The following is a 15,798-nucleotide window of genomic DNA, read 5'->3' on the forward strand; positions in this document are numbered from 1 at the left end:
TCCAATGTCTGAACCTAAGATTCCTCTGCCTGAATACTTTACCGGAGACAGATCCCGGTTTTTGAGTTTCAGAGAAAATTGCAAATTGTTTTTGTCTCTGAGATCTCACTCTGCTGGTGATCATACTCAACAAGTTAAAATTGTTATCTCTCTATTGCGCGGCGACCCACAAAGTTGGGCATTTGCATTATCGCCAGGGGATCCTGCGTTGTTAAATGTAGATGCGTTTTTTCAGGCTTTGGGGTTGCTTTATGAAGAGCCTAATTTGGAGATTTTGGCTGAGAAAGCCTTGATAGCTCTTTCCCAAGGGCAAGATGAAGCTGAGATATACTGCCAGAAATTCCGTAAATGGTCGGTGCTTACTAGATGGAATGAGTGCGCTTTAGCAGCTAATTTCAGAGAAGGTCTCTCTGATGCCGTGAAGGATGTCATGGTGGGGTTCCCTGTGCCTGCAGGTCTGAATGATGCCATGAAATTGGCTATCCAGATTGATCGGCGTTTGCGGGAGCGCAAATCTGTGCACCATATGGCGGGGTCTTCTGAGGAAAAATCTGTGCACCATATGGCGGTATCTTCTGAGCAAAAACCTGTGCACCATATGGCGGTGTCTTCTGAGCAAAGACCTGTGCACCATTTGGCGGTGACCTCTGAAAAGGCATTAGAGCATATGCAATGCGATCGTGTTTTGTCTAGAGGCGAGCGTCAAAATTACAGGCGCAAAAATGGATTGTGCTTCTACTGTGGAGATCCAGCTCATGTTATATCAGCATGCTCTAAACGTATAAATAAGGTTGATAAAAAGGTTGATAAATCTTTTTCTACAGGTACCTTGCAGTCAAAATTTCTTTTGTCCGTGACATTGATTTGTACCTTGTCATCTGTTACTGTGAATGCTTATGTGGATTCTGGCGCCGCTCTGAGTCTCATGGATTGGTCCTTTGCCAAGCGTTGTGGGTTTGATTTGGAGCCATTGGAGGTTTCTATTCCCCTGAAGGGTATTGATTCTACACCTTTGGCTAGCAATAAACCACAATATTGGACACAAGTGACTATGCGTCTTACCCCAGACCATCAGGAGATTATTCGTTTCCTTGTATTATATAACCTACATGATGTCTTGGTGCTTGGATTACCATGGTTACAGATTCATAATCCCGTCTTGGACTGGAAATCTATGTCTGTGTTGAGCTGGGGATGTCGGGGTATTCATGGGGATGCACCTTTGGTTCCTATTTCTTCATCTACTCCCTCTGAGATCCCAGCATTTCTGTCAGATTTTTATGATGTCTTTCAAGAGCCTAAAGTTGATTCTCTCCCTCCTCACAGAGAGTGTGACTGCGCTATTGAATTGATCCCCGGTAGTAAGTTTCCTAAGGGTCGCTTGTTTAATTTGTCTGTGCCCGAACATGCTGCTATGCGGGAGTATATCAGAGAATCCTTGGAAAAGGGTCATATTCGCCCCTCGTTGTCTCCACTAGGGGCAGGATTTTTCTTTGTAGGTAAAAAGGATGGTTCATTGAGACCTTGTATCGACTATCGACTTTTGAATAAGATTACAGTTAAATACCAGTACCCGTTACCTTTACTGACTGATCTGTTTGCTCGTATAAAGGGGGCTAAGTGGTTCACTAAGATCGATCTACGTGGTGCGTATAATTTGGTGCGGATTAAGCAGGGGGATGAGTGGAAGACCGCGTTTAATACGCCTGAAGGCCATTTTGAGTATTTGGTAATGCCTTTCGGTCTCGCAAATGCCCCTTCCGTTTTTCAGTCCTTTATGCACGATATTTTCCGTGAATATCTGGATAAGTTTATGATTGTGTATTTGGATGATATTCTTGTTTTTTCGGAGGACTGGGAATCTCACGTTCAACAGGTCAGGAGAGTTTTTCAGGTTTTGCGAGCTAATTCTCTTTTTGTAAAGGGCTCAAAGTGTAGTTTTGGAGTTCAGAGAATTTCCTTTTTGGGATATATTTTTTCCCCTTCATCTATGGAGATGGACCCTGTCAAGGTCCAGGCCATTTGTGATTGGATACAACCTACTTCTTTGAAGAGTCTGCAAAAGTTCTTGGGTTTTGCTAATTTCTATCGCCGATTTATAGCGGGTTTTTCTGCCATTGCTAAACCTTTGACTGATTTGACCAAAAAGGGTGCTGATGTTGCTAATTGGTCCTCTGCGGCTGTGGAGGCCTTTCAAGAGCTTAAGCGCCGCTTTTCTTCCGCTCCTGTGTTGCGCCAACCTGATGTGTTACTTCCGTTCCAGGTTGAGGTGGATGCTTCGGAGATCGGAGCAGGTGCAGTTTTGTCGCAGAAAGATCCTGACTGCTCAGTAATGAGACCATGTGCGTTTTTCTCCCGAAAGTTTTCGCCCGCTGAGCGAAATTATGATGTGGGAAATCGGGAACTTCTGGCCATGAAGTGGGCGTTTGAGGAGTGGCGTCATTGGCTTGAGGGTGCTAGACACCAGGTGGTGGTCCTCACTGACCACAAGAATCTAATTTATCTTGAGTCGGCCAGGCGTCTGAATCCTAGACAGGCGCGCTGGTCGTTGTTTTTCTCCCGATTTAACTTTGTGGTGTCATATCTGCCTGGGTCCAAGAATGTGAAGGCGGATGCCCTCTCTAGGAGTTTTGAGCCTGACTCGCCTGGTGATTCCGAACCTACCGGCATCCTGAAGGATGGGGTGATATTGTCAGCTGTCTCCCCAGACCTGCGGCGTTCTTTGCAGGAGTTTCAGGTGGATAGGCCTGATCGCTGTCCGCCTGGTAGACTGTTTGTCCCTGATGATTGGACCAGTAGAGTTATCTCGGAGGTTCATTCTTCCGCGTTGACAGGTCATCCTGGAATTTTTGGCACCAGGGATTTGGTGTCTAGGTCCTTCTGGTGGCCTTCTTTGTCTCGAGATGTGCGCATGTTTGTGCAGTCTTGTGATGTTTGTGCTCGGGCCAAGCCCTGCTGTTCTAGGGCCAGTGGGTTGTTGTTGCCCTTGCCTATTCCTAAGAGGCCTTGGACGCACATCTCTATGGACTTTATTTCTGACCTTCCGGTTTCTCGTAGGATGTCTGTCATCTGGGTGATTTGTGACCGTTTTTCCAAGATGGTTCATTTGGTACCTTTACCCAAATTGCCCTCCTCCTCTGAGTTGGTTCCTCTATTTTTTCAGAATGTGGTGCGTTTGCATGGTATTCCTGAGAATATAGTGTCTGACAGGGGTACTCAGTTTGTGTCTAGATTTTGGCGGACGTTCTGTGCCAGGATGGGTATCGATTTGTCTTTTTCGTCTGCATTCCATCCTCAGACTAATGGCCAGACTGAGCGTACTAATCAGACCTTGGAGACTTACTTGAGGTGTTTTGTGTCCGCTGATCAGGATGATTGGCTTGACTTTTTGCCATTGGCAGAGTTTGCCCTTAACAATCGGGCCAGTTCTGCCACTTTGGTTTCTCCATTTTTTTGTAATTCAGGGTTTCACCCTCGGTTTTCGTCCGGTCAATTGGAGTCTTCGGATTGTCCTGGAGTGGATGCTGTGGTTGATAGGATGCATCGGATTTGGGGACAGGTTGTGGACAATCTGAAGTTGTCCCAGGAGAAGACTCAACAGTTCACTAATCGTCATCGGCGTATTGGTCCTCGTCTTTGTGTTGGGGACCTGGTGTGGCTGTCTTCTCGATTTGTTCCTATGAAGGTCTCGTCTCCTAAGTTTAAGCCTCGGTTTATCGGCCCTTATAGGATTCTGGAGGTTCTTAATCCTGTGTCCTTTCGTTTGGACCTCCCAGCATCTTTTAATATCCATAATGTTTTCCATCGGTCATTATTGCGGAGGTATGAGGTACCGGTTGTTCCTTCTGCTGATCCACCTGCTCCTGTGTTGGTTGAGGGTGAATTGGAGTATGTGGTGGAAAAGATCTTGGACTCCCGTGTTTCCAGACGGAGACTTCAGTATCTGGTTAAGTGGAAAGGTTATGGCCAGGAGGATAATTCTTGGGTGACAGCATCCGATGTTCATGCTCCTGATTTGGTTCGTGCATTTCATAGTGCTCATCCAGATCGCCCTGGTGGTTCTGGTGAGGGTTCGGTGCCCCCTCCTTAAGGGGGGGGTACTGTTGTGAATTCGGTTTGTGGGCTCCCCCGGTGGTCTGTTATGGTAGTGCCTCTTTTGTGCCTTCCTCCATCTCTGATTACCTGTCGCCACCCTCTAGGGGAGTTTCCTATTTAAGGCTGCTTGGCTGTTAGTCATATGCCGGCCAACAATGTGCTAGTAGCATTCTGTTGCATTCACCTGCCTCAAGTTCCAGTTCAGCTAAGTTGAATTTTGTTTCTTGTTTTTGCTATTTTTGTCCAGCTATCTGCAATGTGACTCTTCAGTGCTGGAAGCTCTTGTGGACAGAAAATTACTACTCCAGTGGCATGAGTTGTCACTGGAGTTTAAAGTAATTTATGGATGGTGTTTTTGAATAGTGATTTTTAGGTCGACCGTGAAGTAACACTTTCCTGTCCTTCTGCTATCTAGTAAGCGGACCTCACTGTGCTAAATCTGCTGTTCATCCTACGTATGTCATTTCCTCTGAACTCACCGTCAATATCTGTGGGGGCCTACTATCATCTTTTGGGGTTCCTCACTGGAGGTAAGGCAGGCCTGTATATTCCTCTGATAGGGGTAGTTAGATCTCCGGCTGGCGCGTGGTGTCTAGGGCATCGTAGGTACATCCCCCGGCTACTGTAAGTGTTGGGTCAGGTTCAGGTCACGGTCGACCTTAGTTTCCATCACCCGAGAGCTAGTCCGTTTTGTATTTTTTTCCCCTGGTCATTGGGGTAACCATAACAGGGTGGCTTCACCCCCCCGTGTGTCATGAATCCCCAATGGCGAGGGATAGCACAGGACAAGCAAAGTATAATAAAAATATCGGACGAGCTCTAGGGTGGTGGAACCTGGGCTGACTGCTGCCCTACGCCTGACAAACGCAACTAGAGATAGCCAGGGAGCGTGCCTACGTTGGTTCTAGACGCCTCGCACCAGCCTAAGAGCTAACTAGTACTGCAGAGAAAACAAGACCTCACTTGCCTCCAGAGGAATTAACCCCAAAAGGTATAGTTGCCCCCCACATGTATTGACGGTGAAATGAGAGGAAGGCACACACATAGAGATGATGTATATAGGTTTAGCAAATAGAGGCCCGCTGAAAACTAGAAAGCAGAATGACACAAAAGGGGACTGAGCGGTCAGCAAAAAACCCTAATCAAAAAAACCATCCTGAGATTACAAGAACCCATGTGCCAACTCATGGCACATGGGGAGAACCTCAGTCCACTAGAGCAACCAGCTAGCATAGAGACATTCTAAGCAAGCTGGACCAAAAAACCAAACAACTGAAAATCAGCACTTAGCTTATCCTGAAAGATCTGGGAGCAGGTAGGCAGGAACCAAACAGAGCACATCTGAACACATTGATAGCCGGCAAGGGAAATGACAGAAAGGCCAGGTAAAATAGGAAACACCCAGCCTCTGATGGACAGGTGGAAACCAAAGGCCGCAACCCACCAAGGTCACCCAGTACCAGCAGTAACCACCAGAGGGAGCCCACAAACAGAATCCACAACACCCGTGGCTACGATCGCTCTGATTGGCTGTTGAAAGTGAAACTGCCAATCAGAGCGATTTGTAATATTTCACCTAAAAAACTGGTGAAATATTACAATCCAGCCATGGCCGATGCTGCAATATCATCGGCCATGGCTGGAAATACTGAAGTGCCCCCCCCCCCCACGCCCACCGATCGCCCCCCCCCCCCGTCCTCCGTTATGGGGTTCGGTCCCCTCCGTCCGCCTGCCGGCTCCCCCGTCCTCCTGTCCGCTCCCTCCTTGCTCAGACCCACCCCCCCTGTGCTCCGTTTCCCCCCCCCCCCGTGCTCCGATCCACCCCCCCACCACCCCTTCATACTTACCGATCCTCCCGGTGTCCGGCCGTCTCCTCGCTGGGCGCCGCCATCTTGGAAAATGGCGGGCGCATGCTCAGTGCGCCCGCCGAATCTGCCAGTCGGCAGATTCCTTACAGGTACATTTTGATCGCTGTGGTAGGCTCTATCACAGCGATCAAAATAAAAAAAATAATAAATAACCCCCCCCCCTTTATCACCCCCATAGGGACAATAATAAAATAAAGATTTTTTTTTTTTTTTTCCACTAGGGTTAGGGTTAGAACTAGGGTTAGAACTAGGGGTAGGGTTAGGGGTAGGGTTAGGGTTACAGGTAGGGTTAGGGGTAGGGTTATGGCATGTGCACACAGAGCGGATCGGCCGCGGATCGGCAGCGGATCGGCCGCGGATCCGCAGCGGATCGGCAGCGGATCGGCCGCGGATCCGCAGCGGATCCGCAGCGGATCGGCCGTGGATTGGCAGCGGATCCGCAGCGGATCGGCCGCGGATCGGCCGCGGATCCGCAGCGGATCCGCAGCGGATCGGCAGCGGATTGGCAGCGGATCCGCAGCGGATTGGCCGCGGATCCGCAGCGGATTGACAGCGGATCCGCAGCGGATTGGCTGCGGATCCGCAGCGGATTGGCCGCGGATCCGCAGCGGATTGGCCGCGGATCCGCAGCGGATTGGCCGCTGCGAATTCGAAGCTGTTTTCCATCAGGTTTACAGTACCATGTACACCTAAGGAAAACCAAATCCGCTGTGCCCATGGTGCGGAAAATTCCGTGCAGAAACGCTGTGTTGTATTTTCCGCAGCATGTCAATTCTTTGTGCGGATTCCGCAGCGTTTTACACCTGTTCCTCAATAGGAATCCGCAGGTGAAATCCGCACAAAAAAACACTGGAAATCTGCTGTAAATCCGCAGGTAAAACGCAGTGCCTTTTACCTGCAGATTTTTCAAAAATTGTGTGGAAAAATCTCACACGAATCCGCAACGTGGGCACATAGCCTTAGGGTTAGGGTTGGAATTAGAGTTAGGGTTGGAATTAGGGCTAGGGTTTGAAATAGGGTTAAGATTAGGCTTGTGGTTAGGGTTACGGATAGGGTTAGGGGTGTGTTGGGGTTACAGTTGTGGTTAGGGTTGGGATTAGGGCTACGGTTGGGATTAGGGTTAGGATTAGGGTTGGAATTAGGGTTACGGGTGTGTTGCGGTTAGGGTTGTGGTTAGGGGTGTGTTGGGGTTAGGGTTGTGATTAGGGTTTTGGCTACAGTTGGGATTAGGATTAGGGGTGTGTTGGGGTTAGTGTTGAAGTTAGAATTGAGGGGTTTCCACTGTTTAGGCACATCAGGGGTCTCCAAACGCAACATGGCGCCACCATTGATTCCAGCCAATCTTGCATTCAAAAAGTCAAATGGTGCTACCTCCCTTCCAAGCCCCGACGTGCGCCCAAACAGTGGTTTACCCCCACATTTGGGGTACCAGCGTACTCAGGACAAACTGAGCAACAACTGTTGGGGTCCAATTTCTCCTGTTACCCTTGCAAAAATAAAAAATTACTTGCTAAAACATAATTTTTGAGGAAAGAACAATTATTTTTTTATTTTCACGGCTCTGCGTTATAAACTTCTGTGAAGCACTTGGGGGTTGAAAGTGCTCACCACACATCTAGATAAGTTCCTTTGGGGGTCTAGTTTCCAAAATGGGGTCACTTTTGGGGTGTTTCTACTGTTTAGGCACATCAGGGGCTCTGCAAATGCAATGTGACGCCCGCAGACCATTCCACCAAAGTCTGCATTTCAAATGTCACTACTTCCCTTCCGAGCCCTGACGTGCGCCCAAACAGTGGTTTACCCCCACATATGGGGTATCAGCATACTCACAACAAACTGGGCAACAAATATTGGGGTCCAAATTCTCCTGTTACCCTTGTGAAAATAAAAAAAATTGCTTGCTAAAACATCTTTTTTGAGGAAAGAAAAATGATTTTTTATTTTCACGGCTCTGCGTTGTAAACTTCTGTGAAGCACTTGGGGGTTGAACGTGCTCACCACACATCTAGATAAGTTCCTTGGGGGGTCTAGTTTCCAAAATGGGGTCACTTGTGGGGGGTTTCTACTGTTTAGGCATATCAGGGGCTCTGCAAACGTAACATGATGCCCGCAGACCATTCCATCAAAGTCTGCATTCCAAAACGTCACTACTTCCCTTCCGAGCCCCGGCATGTGCCCAAACAGTGGTTTACCCCCACATATGGGGTATCAGCGTACTCAGGAGAAACTGGACAACAACTTTTGGGGTCCAATTTCTCCTGTTACTCTTGCAAAAATAAAAAATTCTGGGCTAAAAAAATATTTATGAGGAAAGGAAACACATTTATTATTTTCACGGCTCTGCGTTATAAACTTCTGTGAAGCATTTGGGGGTTCAAAGTGCTCACCACACATCTAGATAAGTTCCCTTGGGGGTCTAGTTTCCAAAATGGAGTCACTTGTGGGGAGTTCCTACTGTTTAGGCACATCAGGGGCTCTGCAAACGCAACCTGATGCCCGCAGAGCATTCCATCAAAGTCTGCATTTCAAAACGTCACTACTTCCCTTCCGAACCCCGACGTGTACCAAAACAGTGGTTTACCCCCACATATGGGGTATCAGCGTACTCAGGAGAAACTGGACAACAACTTCTGGGTCCAATTTCTCCTGTTACTCTAGCAAAAATAAAAAAATTCTGGGCTAAAAAATATTTTTGAGGAAAGGAAACACATTTTTTATTTTCACGGCTCTGCGTTATAAACTTCTGTGAAGCACTTGGGGGTTCAAAGTGCTCACCACACATCTAGATTAGTTCCTTGGGAGGTCTAGTTTCCAAAATGGGGTCACTTGTGCGGGAGCTCCAATGTTTAGGCACACAGGGGCTCTCCAAACGCGACATGGTGTCCGCTAATGATTGGAGCTAATTTTCCATTCAAAAAGCCAAATGGCGTGCCTTCCCTTCCGAGCCCTGCCGTGCGCCCAAACAGTGGTTTACCCCCACATATGGGGTATCACCGCACTCAGGACAAACTGGATAACAAAATTTGGGGTCCAATTTCTCCTATTACCCTTGGGAAAATATAAAATTCTGGGCTAAAATTCATTTTTGAGGAAAGAAAAATTACTTTTTTATTTTCACGGCTCTGCGTTATAAACTTCTGTGAAGCACCTGGGGGTTATAAGTGCTCACTATGCATCTAGATAAGTTCCTTGGGGGGTCTAGTTTCCAAAATGGGGTCACTTGTAGGGGAGCTCCAATGTTTAGGCACACAGGGGCTCTCCAAACGCGACATGGTGTCCGCTAACGATTGGAGCTAATTTTCCATTCAAAAAGTCAAATGGGACGCCTCCCCTTCCGAGCCTTGCCATGCACCCAAACAGTGGTTTACCCCCACATATGAGGTATCGGCATACTCAGGAGAAATTGCCCAACAAATTTTAGGATCCATTTTATCCTGTTGCCCATGTGAAAATGAAAGAATTGAGGCTAAAAGAAATTTTGTGTGAAAAAAAGTACTTTTTCATTTTTGCGGATCAATTTGTGAAGCACCTGGGGGTTTAAAGTGCTCACTATGCCTCTAGATGAGTTCCTTGGGGGGTCTAGTTTCCAAAATGGGGTCACTTGTGGAGGAGCTCCAATGTTTAGGCACACAGGGGCTTTCCAAACGCGACATGGTGTCCGCTAACGATGGAGATAATTTTTCATTCAAAAAGTCAAATGGCGCTCCTTCCCTTCCGAGCCTTACCATGTGCCCAAACAGTGGTTTACCCCCACATGTGAGGTATTGGTGTACTCAGGAGAAATTGCCCAACAAAATTTAGGATCCATTTTATCCTGTTGCCCATGTGAAAATGAAAAAATTGAGGCTAAAATAATTTTTTTGTGAAAAAAAAAGTACTTTTTCATTTTTACGGATCAATTTGTGAAGCACCTGGGGGTTTAAAGTGCTCACTATGCTTCTAGATGAGTTCCTTGTGGGGTCTAGTTTCCAAAATGGGGTCACTTGTGGGGGAGCTCCAATGTTTAGGCACACGGGGGCTCTCCAAACGTGACATGGTGTCCGCTAAAGATTGGAGCCAATTTTTCATTCAAAAAGTCAAATGGCGCTCCTTCCCTTCCGAGCCCTGCCGTGCGCCCAAACAGTGGTTTACCCCCACATATGAGGTATCAGCGTACTCAGGACAAATTGGACAACAACGTCTGTGGTCCAGTTTCTCCTTTTACCGCTGGGAAAATAAACAAATTGTTGCTAAAAGATCATTTTTGTGACTAAAAAGTTAAATGTTCATTTTTTACTTCCATGTTGCTTCTGCTGCTGTGAAACACCTGAAGGGTTAATAAACTTCTTGAATGTGGTTTTGAGCACCTTGAGGGGTGCAGTTTTTAGAATTGTGTCACTTTTGGGTATTTTCAGCCATATAGAACCCTCAAAATGACTTCAAATGAGAGGTGGTCCCTAAAAAAAATGGTTTTGTAAATTTTGTTGTAAAAATGAGAAATCACTGGTCAAATTTTAACCCTTATAACTTCCTAGCAAAAAAAAAATTGTTTCCAAAATTGTGCTGATGTAAAGTAGACATGTGGGAAACGTTATTTATTAACTATTTTGTGTCACATAACTCTCTGGTTTAACAGAATAAAAATTCAAAATGTGAAAATTGCGAAATTTTCAAATTTTTTGCCAAATTTCCGTTTTTTTCACAAATAAACTCAGAAATTATCGACCTAAATTTACCACTAACATGAAGCCCAATATGTCACGAAAAAACAATCTCAGAATCGCTAGGATCCGTTGAAGCATTTCTGAGTTATTACCTCATAAAGGGACACTGGTCAGAATTTCAAAAAACGGCAAGGTCATTAAGGCCAAAATAGGCTGGGTCATGAAGGGGTTAAGACAAATTAAATGAAAATAATAATACCAAAGAATTTGTGTTTGCAATCATTTTCAGGAAGAAACTGAGTATTATCTGACAGAGTTGCAGGGGTGTTAATACTATATGTATATATATATATATATATATATATATATATATATATATATATATATATATATATATATATATATATATATATATATATATATATATATATATATATTTGTGATTACTCGCTAATCCCGCCCCCTGCACAGTAGGTCCGCCCCACCACATCACGACACACAATCCTGCCCCCATCCCATTATCACACACAATCCCGCCCCCACCACATTACCACAGATAATACCGCCCCCCACCACATTACCACACATAATCCTGCCCCCCACATTGCCACACAATCCGCACCACAAAACCACACACAATCCTGCCCCCCACAAATCCCGTCCCGTCAACACATCATCACACATAATCCCGCCCCCCAGCACATCACCACACATAATCCCGCCCCTTCAACACATTACCACACATAATACCGCCCCTAACACATCACCACACAGTCCTGCCCCCAACACATCACCACACACAATCCCGCCCCCACCCCATTACCACATACAATCCTGCCCCCCACCACATCACCACACATAATCCCGCCACCCCACCATATTACTACAAATAATCCAGCCCCCCACCACATTACCACAGATAATCCCGCACCCCACCACATTACCACACATAATCCTGCCCCCCACATTACCACACACAATCCACACCACATCACCACACACAATCCTGCCGCCCACAAATCCCATCCCGTCACCACATCACCACACACAATCCCGCCCCCCATCACATCACCACACATAATCCCGCCCCCACCCCATTACCACAGATAATCCCGCCCCACCACATTGCCACAGATAATCCCGCCCCCCACCCCATCACCACACATAATCCCGCCCCCCACCCCATCACCACACATAATCCCGCCCCCCACCACATCACCACACATAATCCAGGGCCCCACCACACACACACAATCCCGCCCCATCCACCACATTACCACACATAATCCCGCCCCCCACCCCATTACCACACACAATCCCGCCCCCCACCCCATTACCACACACAATCCCGCCCCCAACACATCACCACACTATTGTTATTAACTTAATTTTACGTTAATTTACCACCTGCGTAAGTGCTATTGAATGTTGTCATTATTCACTTTTGTTTAATCACCAGCAGTGTTAATTAGATAGCAATGAGAGTGCCGAGCGTTAGCTGGCTGGTAACATCTAGTGTGTATACATACACATATATATATATATATATATATATATATATATATACATACACACACATACACACATTGTATAGCGGTAGTGCTAGTTAAATTACATAGGGTTTTTTCCACTCCCATAGGTGGCGGAGAAGTCTCCCAATTTTACTTCAAACCTTAGATAAATTATCAGGAGAGAAGTAAAAGGTTCCCTAAAGTCCTAGTGCCAAGGTGAGCCTTCCAAGAGAAGAAGGGAGCCTAGTGTTTCAGATTTGTCTACCGCCCCTAGGAAAGAATGCCTCTGTCTCCTCTGCATCCTCTTCAGAAGAGGATTCTAATCGATTCTGCTTCCCGCTAGTCCAGATGGACAGGCTGATCAAATCAGTCAGATCCACCATGGAGGTGGCTGACGAAAAACCAGAACTTTCGGTGCAAGACCTAATGTTTGGCGGTCTAGACCCAAGGACACATAAATCATTTCCACTTAATGGCAAAGTTCAAAACCTTATCAAAAGAGAGTGGAAAAAGCCAGAAAAAAGGGCTCCCTACTACCGGCCTTTAAACGGAGATATCTCTTTGACGACCCCTTGGTGAACACGTGGGATAAGGCACCAAAATTAGACGCAGCGGTGGCTAAAGCTTCTAAAAAATCCTCTGTTCCCTTCGATGACATGGCTTCTTTAAAAGATCCTCTTGATAAGAAGGCCGATTTGTTTCTTAAACGGACTTGGGAGATGTCGGCTGATGCTCTAAGACCGGCAGTAGCTGCGACATGCGCAGCCAGATCGATGATGGTCTGGTGGACCAACTAGGGTCTAAGCTAGAAGATGGACCCTCTAGGGAATCCATATTAAAATCCATGCCGACAATCCAGAATGCAGCTGCTTTTCTCATGGATGCATCTGCATATTCTGCAAGGATGGCAGCTAGGGCTGCAGGATTATCAAATGCGGCACGCAGGGCCCTATGGCTGAAGTGTTGGCCTGCCGACCTTCAGGCCTGATCCCTTCTTTGCTCTATTCCGTGCGAAGGAGAATACCTGTTCCGTCCGGTTCTAGACGAACTGCTGGAGAAGGCCGGACATGAGAAAAATAAATTTCCCAGTCTAATAACCACTTCTTATAGGTGTCCCTTCACTGGGAAAAGGTTCTTTCACAGAAGGCTGACCAGGGCAGATGAGATGATAAAAATAAAAAAGGTGCTGGATTCATGTTTGGAGGTGGGGGACGTCAGGAGCCATCCCGTGAGATCAAAAAGCCACCCCAAGGACTAGTCGCCCCGGTTGGAGGTAGACTATCTGCCTTCTACCCAGCCTGGTCCAAAATTTCCAGTAGCAACTGGATTTTGGGAATAATAGATACGGGTCTTCGGCTATAGTTTTCCTCTATCCCTCATAATTTTTTCAGAGTTACCCCGCGCAGGTCCTCTCCAGCAGAACAGGTGGCCCTGGAAATGGAAGTTCACGACCTGCTCAGTAAGAAGATCCTATCAGAGGTTCCAGAAGGAGAATGGGGTAGAGGATTCTACTCTCCTTTGTTCCTAATACGTAAACCAGACGGCTCCTTCAGAACCATTATCAACCTTTGGGCACTTAACAATTTTCTGAACATACAACTGTTTAAAATGGAGACTGTTAATACCGCAATAAAACTACTGTTTGAAAACTGCTTTATGGTGGTGTTGGATTTAAAGGACGCCTATTATCATATCCCCATTTATGCAGCACACCAACGATTCCTGAGGGTAGCGGTCCGGTTCGATGGGGTGGTCAGACATTTCCAGTATAGGGCCCTCCCTTTTGGTATATTGGTCACCCCCCGGGTATTTACTAAGGTCATGGCTGAGGCCATGGCCCACCTACATCAGTCTGACATTCTGGTTACCCCCTACCTCGATGATCTCCTTAACGTGGGTAAAACAGTGGATCACTGTTTAGAACAATTACATAAAGTAATATCTGCCCTGGAGCGTCTGGGATGGTTACTAAATGTCAAAAAGTCCCGGTTACAGCCCATGAAAGTGCAGCGATTTTTAGGCCTGACTTTGGATTCCCAGGATCAGGAATGCTGTTTACCTCATGAAAAAATAGATCACCTACACCGCCAAGTGCTAAATGCCTCTAAAAACCCCACCATGTCCCTAAGGCTACGTTCACATTTGCATTGTTGTGTGTTGCGTCGGCGACACATCGGCGACGCAACGCACAAAGCATGCAAAACGCATTGTTTTGTGACACATGCATCCTTTTTTTGCTTGATTTTGGACGCACAAAAAATGCAACTTGCTGCGTCCTCTGCTCCCTGACGCGTGCGCCACAGTGACACATGCGTCACAAAACGCAAGTGCAACGCAAGTCCATGCGCACCCATGTTAAATATAGGGGCGTATGACGCATGTGTCGCCGCAGCGGCGCCCGACGCTAATGTGAACGTAGCCTTAGAAAAGTGATGTCTTTGTTAGGCTCTTTCTCGTCCTGCATTCCATCAGTCCGATGGGCCCAGTATCATACAAGAATAGTTCAGGGTGAGGTATTATCACAACAAAAAATGTTGGGAGGTCACCTAGAGAGCCAGCTGACCTTGTCCCAAAACACTATTGTATCCCTCGAATGGTGGCTAGACTGAAATAGCCTATCCACGGGGGTCCCCTGGGAATATAACGTAACTTGTATAATCACCTCAGACGCTAGCCCCTTCTGGTTGGGGGGCTCACATGGGTGAAATTATAGTCCAGGGACTTTGGCATCAGCTTCAGATGGAAATGTTTTCTAACCTGAAGGAGTTAACGGCGGTGGAACGGGCAGTTAAAAGACTCCTTGTCTATCTATAGGGCCACCACGTGCGGATATTCTCCGACAATCGGGTCATCGTGGCATATATCAATCATCAAGGCGGAACCCGTTCCAAATCCCTAAATCCGTAACTTAAAGTATCCGTCATTTTCTCTGAACACTAATAAGCATTTGGTGATGCCTGTACTAAAAATAAAAAAATACAACTTTCACGTAAAAACTTGCAAGTCTTGAGTGTGCGGCTGTTCTTTCTATAGACCAAATCCCTAATGAACGTGGCAGATTGTATGTTCCAGCTAGCCGAGCAACACCTCCTCTCATTGATGGCTCTTCATATAAGAGGAGCAGAAAATACTATGGTGGATTACTTAAGATGCAACACCTTGAGGCATGGAGAATGGTCCCTAAACGACTCCATCTTCAACCTCATTGTGTAAAGGTGAGGTCAACCGGACCTAGATCTTCTCGCCACAAAGGAAAACAGAAAAGTGAGACCATTTTGCTCTCTGAACGCCAGAGAAAATCCTCTGTCAGTAGATGCTCTCCTCATGGACTGGAACTTCATGCTAGCTTACGCCTTTCCCCCCTGTCACTACTTCCTCTGGTGGTGAGGAAAATGAGGAAGGACAAGGCCACAGTTATAGTAATTGCCCCCTTCTGGCCCAGAAGGATGTGGTTTTCATGCCTCAGGACCATGTCAATATCCGACCCATGGCTCTTACCATATATTCCGGATCTCCTATCCCAGGGCCTAGTCTACCATCCTCGGGCGGTTGGCCTTCGTCTGACAGAGTGGATTTTGAGCGATCACTGTTAAGAGGTTTCTCTCCAGGCCTGATTAACACTCTGCTGATGAGCAGAAAAATAATCACCACAAAAATTTACGTCAAGATCTGGAAAAGATT

At 46.6% G+C, this 15,798-nt stretch overlaps 1 protein-coding gene and 1 long non-coding RNA gene across 2 annotated transcripts in view; one reads left to right on the forward strand and one right to left on the reverse strand.

The window, feature by feature from the left end:
- The window catches only part of PGAP1 (post-GPI attachment to proteins inositol deacylase 1), a 1,745,445-nt gene that overhangs the window by 1,005,784 nt on the left and 723,863 nt on the right, over positions 1 to 15,798 (forward strand). The window lies entirely within an intron of this gene.
- The window catches only part of LOC143786333 (uncharacterized), a 52,558-nt gene that overhangs the window by 19,837 nt on the left and 16,923 nt on the right, over positions 1 to 15,798 (reverse strand). The gene's annotated exons all lie outside the window — the stretch shown is intronic.

The sequence above is a fragment of the Ranitomeya variabilis genome, chromosome 7 (assembly GCF_051348905.1).
Source record: "Ranitomeya variabilis isolate aRanVar5 chromosome 7, aRanVar5.hap1, whole genome shotgun sequence".
NCBI lineage: Eukaryota > Metazoa > Chordata > Amphibia > Anura > Dendrobatidae > Ranitomeya > Ranitomeya variabilis.